Source organism: Motacilla alba, chromosome 5 (assembly GCF_015832195.1).
Source record: "Motacilla alba alba isolate MOTALB_02 chromosome 5, Motacilla_alba_V1.0_pri, whole genome shotgun sequence".
NCBI lineage: Eukaryota > Metazoa > Chordata > Aves > Passeriformes > Motacillidae > Motacilla > Motacilla alba.
In genome coordinates this window covers 7,725,054-7,739,428 of record NC_052020.1, presented here as the reverse complement: position 1 = coordinate 7,739,428, position 14,375 = coordinate 7,725,054, and the positions used below count along the sequence as shown (strand labels likewise).

Here is a 14,375-nt window from a genome sequence, read left to right as displayed (position 1 = left end):
GTAACTTGAGATTTGCTCTAAATGGCATTATTGATTTAAAGTTCGAGTTCTTTGAGGATAAAAAGAGTCCAAGATACTTTGAGGGTGACATTTTGCCGTGCTCCTAACTTTGTTGCATCCACCAAGGATCGCGGCTCTCCCGTCTCCCAGTCCTTCCAGCGCCTGGGCAGAGATCGTAGCTGGGAAGGGGTGCGTGAGATCCAGGGCGTGCCGTGACAGCCTGCGGTGCCTTTGGGCTGCCCCGCCGAGCCTCGGCTGCCCCTGAAGCAGGTGCGGGACTGCTCGGAAGATGCCGTGAGACGGCGGCAGCAGCGTGCGGGACCCGCACATCCCTGCCCGCACCTCCAGCCGGGATCGCCCCCGGCTCCGCAGCCGTGCCCCCCGCACGCTGGTGTTGAGCCTGGCGCCTTCCGTTCCTTGGGAAACCGGCGGGCCGGGAGAAGTTTCTGACGGAGCCGCTGATCCCCAGCAGCCGCAGCAGCGGAGCCTCCGACAGCCGCCCGGTGCCGGGATGCGCGGGATGCTCCCGCCCAGCTGAGCGCCCTCGGGCCGCTCCCGGGGCAGCGGGATTGGAAAAAACCCCGAGAAATGGAGCGTGCGGGCAGCGGCGCTGGCTGAGGGCCGAGCTGTGACAGCCCTCGGCGCCCCGCCGGCCGCGCAGGTAGCCCCGGCCCGCGGCGCTGAGGGGGCACGGCCGGGGCGGGGACGCGGTCCTGGGCGGGAGCGGCCGCTGTGGGCGGCGGGCGCAGGGGGCGGCCCGGGCGGCGAGGCGGGCGCTGCCAGGGCGAGCCGGGGGGCGGCTCCCCGGACCGGCCCCCCGGGAAACGCGGCCCCGGCGAGCCCGGGAGAAGCGGAGGAAGCGGCGGCGGTAAAGGCGAGCCCGGTGCCGGGGGCATCGCGGCGCTGCCCGGTCCGAGGGACCGGCGCTGTGCTCCCCTTGCAGGTGAAGCGGGGCGTGAGGGGAGGGGCGGCGGCCGCGGGACCCCTGAAGGGCTCCCCTGAGCTCCGCGGCGGAGTTTCGGGAGCGCAGCCCCAGCCCGCGGCTGAGGCGGGAGGTCCGGCTGCTCCTTCCAGGCAAGCGGCACCTCCTGCCCCGGCTGCCGAGTGGGGATGGGGCGGTGGAGATGAGAGGATGGGGATGAGGCAATGAGGGGATGGCGATGAGGCGGTGAGGGGATGGCGATGGGGCGGTGAGGGGATGGGGAGGGGGCGGTGAGGGGACGGGGAGGAGGAGATGAAGGGGTAGGGCGGTGAGGGGATGGCGATGGGGCGGTGAGGGGATGGGGAGGGGGCGGTGAAGGGATGGGGAGGGGGCGGTGAGGAGATGGGGAAGTGGAGATGAAGGGATGGGGCCATGAAGGAATGGGAAGGTGGAGATGAGAGGATGGGGAGATGAAGGGATGGGGAGGGGGCCGTGAGGGGATGGGCAGGTGGAGATGAAGGGATGGGGAGATGAAGGGATGGGGAGGGGGCGGTGAGGGGATGGGCAGGTGGAGATGAAGGGATGGGGAGATGAAGGGATGGGGAGGGGGCCGTGAGGGGATGGGCAAGTGCAGGTGGACCCGGCGCTCACGGTGGGGCGGGCGGGAAGGCTGAGGGGGGCACAAGGGCGTCCCGGCTTCTTCGCACTGAGGGGAGAGGGCAGGGAATAAGGGAGGATGTGAGGAAGAGCTCGCTCGCCTTACGCTGTTTGTAGGACCGCGAGCAGCAGGGTGAGGTAGGAGAGGGGAATATGAGTGTGGATAGCAGGAAAGTGCTTCCTAAGGGCTGCCTGCAGTAGTAAAAGCAGTGGGAAATTGAATCAGGCCTTGCTCTTTAACACAGGAGAAGTCATACAGCCTCCCTGCATGTGACTGAATGCACTGGTGAAAAGATCCTCCTGAAAGTTTTTACATCCTTGCCTTTTTTCTCTCTTCCCTTCCTCCTGTGGCCTTGGCTCTGTTTAAGTCCTCTCAGAATAACCTGCCTTGTTGAAGGGACTCTCTGTCAGGGGAGGGGAAAAAAAAAGTCTTTGAAAACAAATGCTACCTTTGTTTAAAGCTATTTGTGGATCAAGGTTGTGACTTAACTGTGAAAGGGAATGGGCTCTCCCTTGCTGACATTAAAAACACAATAACACATTAAAACAATCCGAATCTGGGTAGGTGACTGGGCTGAAATGCAATTCAGCAGAGTGAGACCTTAGTGCAGGTTTTACAGTACCTCAGCTCTCTGGTGAATCAATAAATAATTAGTGGTGGGTCTTTTCTTTTTGTGTGTTATTTGAAGAAATTCTTCAGGTAAGAGGTGGTAATTGATAATATTTTTAATCTCTCCCACTTTCTTCCTGAGGCCTGTAGCTATGATGTTTAAAGTCCTTTTCAATGCAGACCACTCTATAATTCTATGATGCACAGGTTTAGATGTAAGACAGCAAGAAAAGGGTGAAATATGGATCCACCCTTTTCAAGTTCCTGTGCTGCTTAAAAGTTGCAGCTACACTCTGTGAGCTGGGGTACCTGCTGGTAAACGTTTGGATTTGTTGCTGGATGCCACCACTTGTTCCCAGTCCCAAATTTGATGGCCCATATGATCTTACATCTAGCAGGTGTAAGCACTTACATATATCAGGTATTTGCAATAATTTTGTGCAGGCAGGTACAGAAGCTCCAAACTACAAAGCAGCTTTGGGGTTTCTTCTTTCTCTTCTCCTCTTCTTTCTCTCTTTTTTCTCAGGGGGTTAGCCTGGAAGAATTAAAGTTGCAAAAAGTAGCAGCTGAATTCAGGTAGGGAAGCCTGAACGCTGGCCAGGAGAAGTGTTACTCCTGCACACCTTTTCTAGGTGTCCTGCTGTAAACTAGAATGAAGAGCCCATGAAAATACATCTGAGGGAGGGGTCCTGCAGCTTTAGGAAGTGTCTGTTGGAGGAAGGCTGGGAATTGGGGTGCTACTTCCCAAGCCCAGCCCGGAGTTCTCCAAAGAAAGTGAATTATGCAGGAGACTCCGCTGGCTCGATCAAATTTCCCTCTTCAGTTTCATGGCAGGCTTGAGTTTCACCGCTCCTGTTCTGCTGGGGGCTGCAGGAGTGTTCTCAGGGTCAGAGAACTCTGAGTTTCCAGAGAAGCCCCTCAGAGCCCCAGCATGACGTAGGTCTTCCCGTCAAACTAGTTTTCCATTAATTAAAAAAGTAGGCACCCTAGATAGCATGAACTCCTCGGTGAGGATGGTGGAGAGAAGTTATTTATCTTCAGCCTTTTAATCCTTTCCTCTGTGTGACCTTTGCTTATTTCTTCTGTGTTAGTTATTCACAGCTCTGGCAGACCTGAAACAGCTTTGCTGAGACCTACGGGAGAATCACTGCTCTATTTCCTAACTTCTCAATCTTGTCCTAATCAAAAATGTAAATACATGCATAATGATTTGCATGTCATTAACTTCCAAAAAACACCCTCATGCTAAAATCAGTGTTTTTTGAAACCAAATTTTCCTGTCTGCCTGAGAAGTTACACCTGGAATTCGCAAACCACGAATTCTGAGAACATAAACTGCTTTCAGCACTGCTGTTTACTTTCTGCTTTATTTTTTGTTTTCCATTCCATCCAGGGAAGAACAATAAATTTAAAAATACGTTGATAGTCACTTTTGTAATCAGTTTCTTTCTTCAGTGTTCATACTGAAGGCAGAAATACTCAGTATTCACACTCAACAGAAAGTTTCAAAATTAAAAATGAACAAAGTTGATGTGGTGTATACTCACTGTATACTCATTATGCCACCCCTGAACTCATTGTGATCATTTATGAACAGAGCATCGAACGCATTCCAGAAATTCCCAGAGAAGTGTGGATGGGAGCTTGCAGGTTTCGAGGAATACAGGGAGAAAACAGTGTCCTTTTGAGCTAGGCTGGCAGCGTGGCTGCCCCTGGATTTCGGTTTCCCTGGCACAGAGCTTTGTGCGTGAGCTGGAGGATCCGGCTGGGAGTGTCTGTGTGGAGCAGTCAGCACCCGGGATACGGCACGGGCGCTTTGCCAGCAGTTTACAGGACCGTGTTTTTGCCTGTGTCAGAGATGCTGGGAATGAGATTCCCGGGCTCTGCGGAGGTGCCTGTCGCTGCCGTCTCAGAGAGCTGAGTGCTCCGTTTGACGGAGGAGTCGCTGCGCGTTTAGGGATGAGCGGATGAGGCTGACTTCCCGTTAAAAACGCAGGGCCTGGAATGTGCCTTTGCCACGCATGGCTTGCCCAGAACTCGGGGTTTGTTTTAATAGGCTGCCTTCAAGTCAGTGAGTGTGGGAGCCAGCACAGGGTTGCCCTGGATCAGATGCCAGAGCGTGTAAGGGCTCTCCCTCTCTGGAAAAGCTTTGGAAGCAGGATTAACAGCAGTGCTGCAAACCCCGCGTGCTGCTGGATGTGTTACGCTGCGGTTACGAACACGAAATCCCTTGGGAGCAAACAGAAAGTGCCACTGCTATTCAGTGGAGCAGCTTGGACATGAAAGAACTTTCTTTCAGGAAGGAGGGGAAAACAGCAGCAGCAGTTCTGTTGATACAAAAAAAGGATCTAAATAGCAAGATAAAACGCATGGCAAACTGTGGATCAGCTTGAAGTTCCTGTGATATTTGGAAAAGCATTTTGGTTTCTGTGCAAGGACGCAAGCAGATGTCTGATGCCTGAGATATATTTCACACTCAACACCGCTTCTAATGAATTTGTGTTAAAAATCAAAGGTGTCTGATCTCCCACTTAGAAAAAAACCCCAAACAAACAATTTTTTAGAAACCAGTTAGGACACTGTGATGAGAAGAAGCAGGAGAGGGCAGTGCACCCGTGTTCACTCCTGGGCATGGGCTCTCCTGCTGTAGCATGGGAGGAATGTGCGCTGTGTTCAGGACACTGGGAGCACCCAGGAGGATCTTGGTAGCTGTGCATGGTTGAGCAATGGGATGCTTAATGAGGGGGTGCTGAGCTGTGCAGTCAGCGTCGTGCCAGCACCACCTCACAGGCACCAGAGACTGTCACTGCCTCCACAGTTCAGTAAAATAGGCCAGTGGCTCTGCTCCATCCCCAGGGCCAAAAGGCACAGCTCCCTCCCACGTGCTGAGCTCGCTCCTCTCCAAAACAGAGTGCAACTGACCGGGCTGGCTGTGCCCAGAGAAGGGTGGGACTGACCAGACTCGCTGTCAGAAACGGAGCCTTTAAATTCCTATATTTGGATTCTAAATATCGCTGATCTGGGTTTTGGTAGCACCATTGCACTTCACCTCGTACACCAGCTCATCTCTGCAATTTCACTCACAGTGCACGAGTGCTTTTGTTTAATTAAACTTTACTGAAAAAATGTCAGCAGTGACAACGTGAGAGAATTGTAATGAGATGCAGTTGGAAATACACTTCTGGGACTAACATCCTGTCAATTACAAACAGAGGATGTTTACTCTGTCTCAGTAAATTTTGAAAGTGAACCTCAGAAAAGCAGTTAGTTAAACTCTGAAGCTGTGAAACCAGCATCTTAAGCTTTAACTATAAAGTTCAATCACCAGAGTGTATCAGAGAACACATTCAACAGTCATTAATCTGTTGTCTTATCAAGATATTTCTCCTTTAATTTGCATTATCGCTTCAACATAAATATTTCAAATAATCCAGCCATTCCACGGTAATGAATTTTGCCTGTGGATGTGAGAAGAGACTGTGCATCTTGAATAGTTTGAATTCTGCAGAGGATACGTTCGCATTGCTGTGTCTGGTAGGGAGATCTGTTCCTGGGTCATTTCTCATGGCTGGTGGTAGCAGCTGGAAAGAAGCCCAGCCCAGTACTGAGGGAAAAATGTAGGGGAGGAGAAGGAAGGAAGAGGGCACGTGTTAAAGAAAAAGAGAAGTAGAGATGGAGAGAAATGACCAAGAGTTATTCATAAACAGGGATAAAGTGTTTGCAGTGGAAAAGGCAACAAGTGTTAGAACAAGTCCTTAAACCACCACATATTGAATCCTGCTGGTAAAAGAATCTCTGCTTCTAGTGGCAAACTGATGACTCTCTTTCCCAACCATGTAGCAAATATAAAATGCTTTCCCAAATTTAGCTCTACTCTAAATACGGCCTTTTGGCTTCCTTCATTTCTGATTGAACTGGTGCTCTCTTTCTTCATTAAGCTGTAAAAGCCACAGTCAGCCAATTTTCCCCCTGAAAATCTCTGATGTTGCCTTAGGTGTAAAAGATTCTCCCCATCCTGGGGAATATTTTATAAGTCTTGTCTCAGAATTTTTTTACTGAGAAAGCTGGACCTACGTCTTGGTAACTTGAGGCGTCACTGATGGTGTGTTTATATGCCAGCTCCAACATAATTTTCAACCAGAATCTTCAATTAAACAAGGCACATAATGAAAGAATTTGAAATAAGACTTTTCTAGGTACAAGGAGGAGCTTTAGTGATGAGAAAAGCCTGAGCACAGATCCCATGAAGCCAAATATTAAACGAGGGCTGATGGCAGAAACTGTGATGTGCAGTGGCCTGGTAGTGAATTATGTTGATGCTCCTCATATATTTTGAAAGCAGCTTTTCCAGGGAAAGAGAGTGATGTGAATAGGCTGGGAACCATGCTGAGTTTTGGTTAAGTCACATTTTGGTTAAAATTGATGTGTACCAACACTTTTCCATCTGCCTGCTATTTTCAAATGTTTTACTGTCGCACATGGAGATGCTTTTCAGTTCATCAAAATCCAGTGCACTGAGTTCCTCCACCACAGAACATTCCCACCTGCGTCTTCCCCACTCCCATGCTGCAGATGGGGAAGAATGGGACAGCTGCCCCTGCTGGGGGCAGCTATCTCCCATCTTCTATCTCCTCCCCAGATCTGATAGAAAATGAAGTGTATCTAAACCTGTGCCACTCGCCAGCCTCTGGATTACCCCCAGGGCACGTTCTTACAGCTTAGATACTTCCAGAGAGAGTAAATTTTAACCCAGCAGGTGAGTGGCCTGTGGAAATCTTCCAGCAGGTCTTTCAGGCCAGCTGCTTTCCCCTCGGAGCTCCCCAGAGCATGGCATTGCTGGAGCAAGCTCAGCAGTTCGAGCCCTTAATTTAGCCCGGCGTGTGTTGATGTCTGTGGCCACTGCTCCTGACAGCAGCTTCTGGAGCACCCTCTGAAGGACCCTGGCTGGATGAAAACGCCCTGGCTCCTGAGACGATCTCTATCCAATTAGACAGCATTCTGCTAGGACAGGACTGGCTGTAGCACATTGCTGTGAGTTTTGTTTCTGTGCATTGCTTTAATGATGCTGCCATCAGTGCAGTGGACTGGACAATTTCTGTCTTCTCCAGGAAATACTGGGATAGGGTTTTCTGAAGCATGCTGCAGCCTGGAAAACATAAGCCAGAGGATGCCCGTTCCTACTGCTGCTGCTCACCGACCCTTTGTTACCCTTTTTGGGTCAGCCCTGGTAAAGATGAAACGTTTCAAGTGGAATGGCAGTTTTTTGGTAGACAGGCTTATCTTCCTGTCTGCTGCAGGTTACAAGGATGTAATTCCTATTAGGACAAGCAGGATGTGCCAGCTGTGGGTTCCTGAGGGAAGGAATGGAACTGTTCTTGCCCTCAACATCTCTCTGAAATGGGCCTGAAAGCTGCTTAGGAAGTCAGCAGTTCACAGAAATGTAATGCTTTTCCTGCTTTTTGCTTCCAGCCCTGTTCCATCCCCTTAGATCCATTCTCTCCCCATTGGAACCTTCCCATCAGGACAGAGGAGAAGGCTTGTCCTCGTGGGTGCCTTCGGAACAGCTCCGCTCGTGGGTACAGAGGTGAGGTCACAGGGGGCACAGAGGCTTCTCACAGGGGGAAAAAGCCATTTCAGGGTCAGCAATGCATATCCCTCCTGGCCTCTCACCCCACAGGACTCGTCCCACACCTGTGGCTGCTGGTTTTTCCCTGTTTTCTGCAAAACTGAACTGAGCTCACCATTTTTCCTGTGTTATAGAGGGCAAACACGCACCATTTTGCCATCAGCATAGCGTTTACCTGACAGTAAAGATCGCCTTAAATGAATATTTGAAAATGTTGTCATGGAGCAGCTTAACTTCTAGCAAATTCTGCTTTTTTTCCTCTGGCCTTTGCATTTGTACAGTCAGGTCTGACAAGTGTGTCACTGTTAATGCCACTTTGCTTGTCAGTCAAAGAAACTGACCGTGCAGGATAAAGCCAAGTGAAATTTTTAAACTTCAGAACCCAGGGAAAACATTTGAGAAACAAAAGTGTTTGTTTTCCCTACTTGGAGATCCTCAGCTGGTGTCAGCAGCTCTGCTGAAGTTGGTTATTTATGCCAATTTTCAGACTTCAAAACTGCAAGTGTTAATGCAGAGAGCTGCACATGGAAGAAAATATGTCAAGGTCCCTAAAAGATTCATACCACAGAAAAGCAGTCCAAGGCAGTATTTTGCTTTTCTCTTTTTCTTCTCTTTTCTGTTCCCTCCCTATGCTATCCCAATAACACCGTATTCCCCGTTTTTCTCCTGAGGAGAGTGATATTTCCCACACAGCTGTGTGATGTCTGTGCAGTGCCTGATAATCCATGGAGCTCTGTCTCTGCTTTCCAGGAGACTGTATTTTTTATCCCAAATGTTTGTGTGTCACAGTGCTGGTGACCGGTGGCTTTTGCACTTCCCCTTCTATAGAGGACGTGATCTTCATTTTTAATGAGTTTCCGAAAGAAACACCTTCTCATGTTTCAAAGCACAAAAGAGAAAAAGGAGCCTTTTTCAAAGTTTAACTCAAAACTTAAACATTTCCTTGAAATTTTCTCTCCTGTGGTAATCCACCTGTTTGATATGACTTTCTCTTTTGTCAACAAAGCTGGGCTAAAACTTTGAGGATGACTCTAAAACTTTCCTCCCATGAGACTTCAGATTGACAAAGAAGGTTTAAAACTTCATGAAATTAAACTCATCAGATTATGTATTGCTCCTTTTTTTTTTGCAAAGCTTCCTTACTTGCCAAACCAGATGGGACAAAATACTGTGCAAATTATGCTGAACGCAGCAGTTTGTCTCTCAGTAATACCTGCTTAGGAGAAAATGCATGTTGAATTTTTTGGGCACAGTTTGCTCGTGCTCGTGACTTCTATTCAGAGTGGCAGATATTGTGCAGTACAAAATGACTTGTGCAGTGAAATATTCATTTAATTGATATCTATTGATATTGAGAGTCTATCATTTTTAACTTAAACTGAAAATAATAACCTACTGAGATCTTCAGATAGCAACATTTCCTTACTGATCAGCTGGAAGTGTGAAATGGTCCTGTGAAGTGTAATCTAAATAAAAACTTTTCATAATTTATTACTCCATATCAGTGTAATCATTGACCCAAGCCTTGCTCCACAACGTTGCTGCAATTGCTGTTTTTATTTGTTTCCTTCCTTGCCCTCTTAGCACTTGGCTACAGCTGAATTGCTGTTCAGTAATTCAGCTTCTCTCCAGTCTGTCAACTTCTGCTTTGAAAATTACTTTAAAATTAAAAACCTCCTTGGTCTACATGGTAGTTTTAGCTTTTCAGTTTGAAATCTGGATTTTTTCATTTTTCTTTTTTTTCCTTTTTTTTTTTTGTTTTTGTTTTTGTAAACAGTCTATTCTATTGTAATCTCTCAGTAAGTAACTATTTATGATAATTTTTACTATGGCAAAAAATATTTAGGTTAGGCTTTAGTTTGTCACATCTGCAGCATTGACATGCACTTTGTCCCAAGGAAACAATCCCAACCCACTTTAACTGCTGTTTGTAAAGCAGTTAATAAAGTGCAGCCAATATGAGTGAAAATTGTTCTGGTTTTTTATTTTTTAAAGTCTATATTGGATGAGTACCTGATGCTTAAGGAAAGACTTTCCCAATAGGGCAAATATGCTGCAGTATCATGAAGGTGGTGGATTAAGTTGGGAATCATTGTTCACTGAGAGATGCAAGCTGGAATTTGTAGCTGAAATTTGGGGTTAAAAATTGGTTTAGAATGGATAAAGGACATTTTTGCATGGTGGATGTTGTACTGTGGGGGCTTTGCAGAATGTGACTACAAAGACAAAGCTTTTAGTAAGGGTAAGAGTCCTCCTGGAACAGCCCAAAGAGATTCCCACTGCTGCTCTCAGAGCAGGACTGGGGTAAGCCCAGACCTCTGCACCCGAGTGCTGCTGAACTGGGGAGTGTGGCCTCCTCAGCCTTGCTCTCTGCTCACTGTGGGAAAATAAACCTCAGCAAAGCTGGCAACAAAGCACTGCCAGCACAAGTGGTGTTGGAAGGCTCTTAGGAATTGGGTTTTGTTTGGGGAAAAGAGAAATTTATTTTTTAATTTTCTCTCTATGAGATGATGTCTGGATTGTGGGCACACTGTTTGTGTTAATTGGGGTAGGGCTGGGCCCAGCCTCATCCCCAGTGGGTGCAGCTGTGAGCAGCAGGTGAGCAGCACTGACAGCAGCGAGCCATGGAGTGCCCGGGGACACTGAGCAGCCACCAAAGAGAGCAGAGGGCACACAGGGGCACTGCACCAACAGGAGGGGATAAAAGGCTGGGCTAATGAACAGCAAGGGCAGATGCTGGCAGCCTTCTGCAGTGATGGGATGTTCCTCTGTATGGGCAGGTGCCTGAAGCCTTCTGGTGTGGTGAGGTGTTACTCTGGATGGGCAGATGCTCACAGCCTTCTGAAATTGTGTGGTGATACTCTGTGTATTGTGGCTGTCTCAACTGTGACATAAGCTGAGACATCTTGATGGGTGCCAGGTTTTCAGAGCTTCTAGGAAGACCAAAAATTACCCTCAGTGCATTACGGGGAAACTTGGTAAGCTCTTAACTGAAAATATTACATCTCAGGTGGGACTTCTACTGATAAGGTTGTGTTCTAATCTGTTCAAAATATTGTTTGCAAATAGAATGACGGCTAATGAGCAAGAATATCCAATTTGCTAATTGTGCTGCTAATAGGCCATTAACAGCTGATCCTGTTTGCACTGAGTGATGGTACTTGTTTCAGGTGGCTTCCTATTGTGTTTAGCAGTATTAATGAGGCACACTGTGCGATTTGTCTTTGGGAGGATTTTCCAGTTTGTCTGGGGCTGGTAATGCCATCGTGTTCCTGATGCCAATAGGAAAAATGTAAGGATGTGGCTGGTAGGAGCTGTGGGCTTTAGAGGCCATTCACACCACACTGCTGTCCAGACAGGAAAAGAATAGGGCCAAGGCCTGAGTTTCACATATTTATATCATGACCTAATGTCTTTGACTTTGTTCTTTATTTCTTCCCCAATATTCCAGTTATTCCTGTGAATGCAGCATGGAAAACTGACATTTGCACAGTGCTGTCTTTCTGGACTGGGAATAATCAGCTCCACTTCCAATGCTGTGTGTTTGGATTTGTTTTTGCCCATTTCCCTTCATATGGCACTTCATGTTAATCAGCTTCCTATTCAAATTGCCTTTTCCTTGCCCAGTCATCTCCCTCCTGCTGCTCCCTGTTGCCAACTTCTCTCCTCCCATCAGATTTCTCACAAACCTTGTTGAAAGTTGAGCTGGAAGGCTCAGAGAGCGATGTCAGTTTTGCTATTTGCTGCAGCTCCACAGACATCTCCTGGCCCCTTCCCTGTAAAAAACAGGACCCAGAGTTCTTTGGAGGAAGAGTGCTACTGGGAATCCCGCAGGATAGCTCAGGATGGTCGGGCTGCTCAGCTTTTACTCTGGATTATTGCCAATAATGGCTTTTGCAGCTATTCTGTGCTCCCTGCTGTTTGTTCTTTCTTTCACATAACCAGAAAAGCTTTTTCTGTCACCTGGAGATTAAAGAATTGCTTAATGGAAGCCTTGTATATCTTTTAGCGAGTGAGTGTTTATGTATTTCACACACACACAATTGTGCCCTTTGAAGTCTTGCAGGGACTTTCTCTCTTTTTTCCCTGTGGTGCACCTTGTAATTGTGTCTCAGGTCAGGGTGACATGGTGCACATTAGTTTTGCTTTGTTCCTGGCGGACACACACCTTGTCTTTTTTGGGTGAGGAAGGGAAGGGCTGTTTCTCTCTGAGGCTGCATTTGAATAAAACCTCTCTGTTTCTCAAGGTGATGATCACTCAGAGGCTGTTGCTACCCCATGTATATTGAATATGTGAATTCACTTAGCAGGCTGCGTGGCCATATATTGCTTGGGGGCATATTAACATTTGTTTTTTCATCATGGAAGGTCAGTTCTCCATACAGCAATCTCCATGTTTGTATAGCTGCTCTGCAATAGCTGAGTGTCTTTTTATAGGTGTGTGTGACTTCTTTAATACCTTACTATTGGAGCATCGATTTTCTTAGTGTTATATTACTGCATAGTTTTTATGGGGTTAAACAAACAACTTTGTGGATAACAAAACTAAGTCACAAGGGCAAGACTGACTAACCTGTACCAGGGCAGGGAACAAACTGAATGGAAGTAACACATGACTAAAAGCAGTGACCCATGTGTGAAAGTGAGAGAAAAATGGACGTTCTTTAATTGTGTTTACACTTTGTGTACTCTAGGCAGTGCCAAGTTTGTGCAAATGGATGACCTTAAATTACATTGATACAGTGAGTGGGGATGCAGTGCTAAATAAACCCCCTGTGGAAAGAATAGGTGGTGTTCTGTGTGCTAGATCCTTACTGGGAAATCCAAACAAATAAATGGATGCCTGTTAGAGCTCTGCTGCAGGATATTATGTGAGCAAGGAGTTTGTGTCTGTGGCTTGAGAGCTCTGCTGATATTGGTAAATGAACTTTCACTCTGTGGTGATTCAGAGAAGGGACAGTGTTCTTCACTTCTCCCCAGAGCCCAGGGCAGGAGACCTTCAATTCAGCACCCAGAGCCAGTACAACAAAGAGCCTCAGGGCAGGGCTGACAGACTGGTGCCAAGCTCATCTCGCAGCAGCATGGGTGACACTCCCAGGGGGATGATGTGCCCAGTGAGGGGCAGTTGGTGTGACACAGCTGTGTCTCACGGCTGCTCCACTGGACACAGCTGGATTCGAGTGTTCTTTACCTCAAATGCCAGGAGCTGCCTTCTTGGGAGGCTTTTTTTTCCAGCTGTAATTCTCCTGTAATGAGCATTTCAGCGTGTTTTCAGCAAAAGTAAATAAGTGTTGCATAATTTGCTTGATTGGCATGAGTTTTATTGGTCCAGCTTGAGCTCTCCATTGAGATTTGTGTACATCTGTCAGTTTTATTCTCTTTTCTCTCATCCCTTTATCAGGGATGTATTTGCCTGGGAGCACTGGCTTTGCTGGGTAGTTAAGGAGACTCAACCTTGTTGTTTTAAACCAAGGTTTAAATAAACAAGGTTTTAAATACCTGGTTGTTTTAAACCAAGATTGTTATCCTAAGGCATTGCTTGCATGTGGCTGTCCAAAATGCTTACGAATTTCTAAGTTGTGGAGACCTTTATATTCTTCCATTTGTTGTGCTTCCAGTTCCCTTTAACCTTGGTTGTTGCTATCTGTGCTCCTGAGGGAAAGAACCTGGACTGGATAAGGGGGTCCATGTCCAGATCTTGTTGATCTGGGAGAAACTGAACAACCTGTATTTTGACAAGGAACCTGCACAATTTTTAAGATGTTTGTGGTTTTCCCTTTTTTTACTTGTTTTGCTTGTAATTTTCTCCGTGGAGATCCCATGCACCATCAGCTTAATTAGGCCTGATGAATTTCTTGAGATCACATGGCTGCAGCTCTTAACCTTTGTGGCTTGTTATGTACATGGTGGCTTCCTTGCTAGACCTTCACCAAATTTTAGATTACCACAGATGTTTTCTTTATTATTGAGATGACTAACATAGTAGTTTTAGTAAGAACAGTTTAATCTTCCTGAAGAGATTGATGTACTTATTTGAAAATCATTCAAAATATTGCACTTTGAAGTGCAATATATTGCACTTCAGCTTGCATTTCTCTTTCACTTGAGTACTGCTAGTAATATCAACAGTTTTTTAAACCAGTGCCCCCAAAACAAACAATCCTGTCCACTTTCACCAACTTGAATGTGTTGCCAAGAAACTGAACAGGATGGGGCCGGCTTGACCTGTGTGTTTCAGTGGAGTTGCAGGCAAGACCTGGCAGCTGAATAATTCATTTGTGAGCAGGACGCCAGGGCTGTCCTTGCACGGGTCAGTCAGGATGCTGGGCTCTCTCCCTTTCATTGCTCCATCTTTCATCTCTCTCCACTTAGCATAGCTCAGCCAGCAAAGTTAATAGATTCCCATCTTTCGCTGAAATTCCTGTCTTGAAGGGGATGATAAGGAAGCAGAGGCTGCAGCTGCCCTCAGTGATTTGTGATTTATAAGTGAGGGGAGAGATCTCCCTCCTGTTGTCACAACAGTGACAAGTGTTGCCACAATGCAGCCCTGATTGTTTAGA

The 14,375-nt window shown here is 47.2% G+C and overlaps 1 protein-coding gene across 9 annotated transcripts in view; it reads left to right on the top strand.

Moving 5' to 3' along the window:
- Positions 1–734: 734 nt before the first annotated feature.
- Positions 735–14,375, top strand: part of SHANK2 (SH3 and multiple ankyrin repeat domains 2) — a 278,701-nt gene continuing 265,060 nt past the window's right edge. For 8 of the 9 annotated variants that reach the window (XM_038139489.1, XM_038139488.1, XM_038139484.1 and 5 more), the window contains exons 1-2: positions 917–943; positions 7,659–7,773. The gene's annotated coding sequence lies outside the window, so the exon portion shown is untranslated. Of the gene's footprint in view, positions 944–7,658; positions 7,774–14,375 lie in introns of all 9 variants that reach the window. The other variant, XM_038139490.1, reaches the window with a different exon arrangement.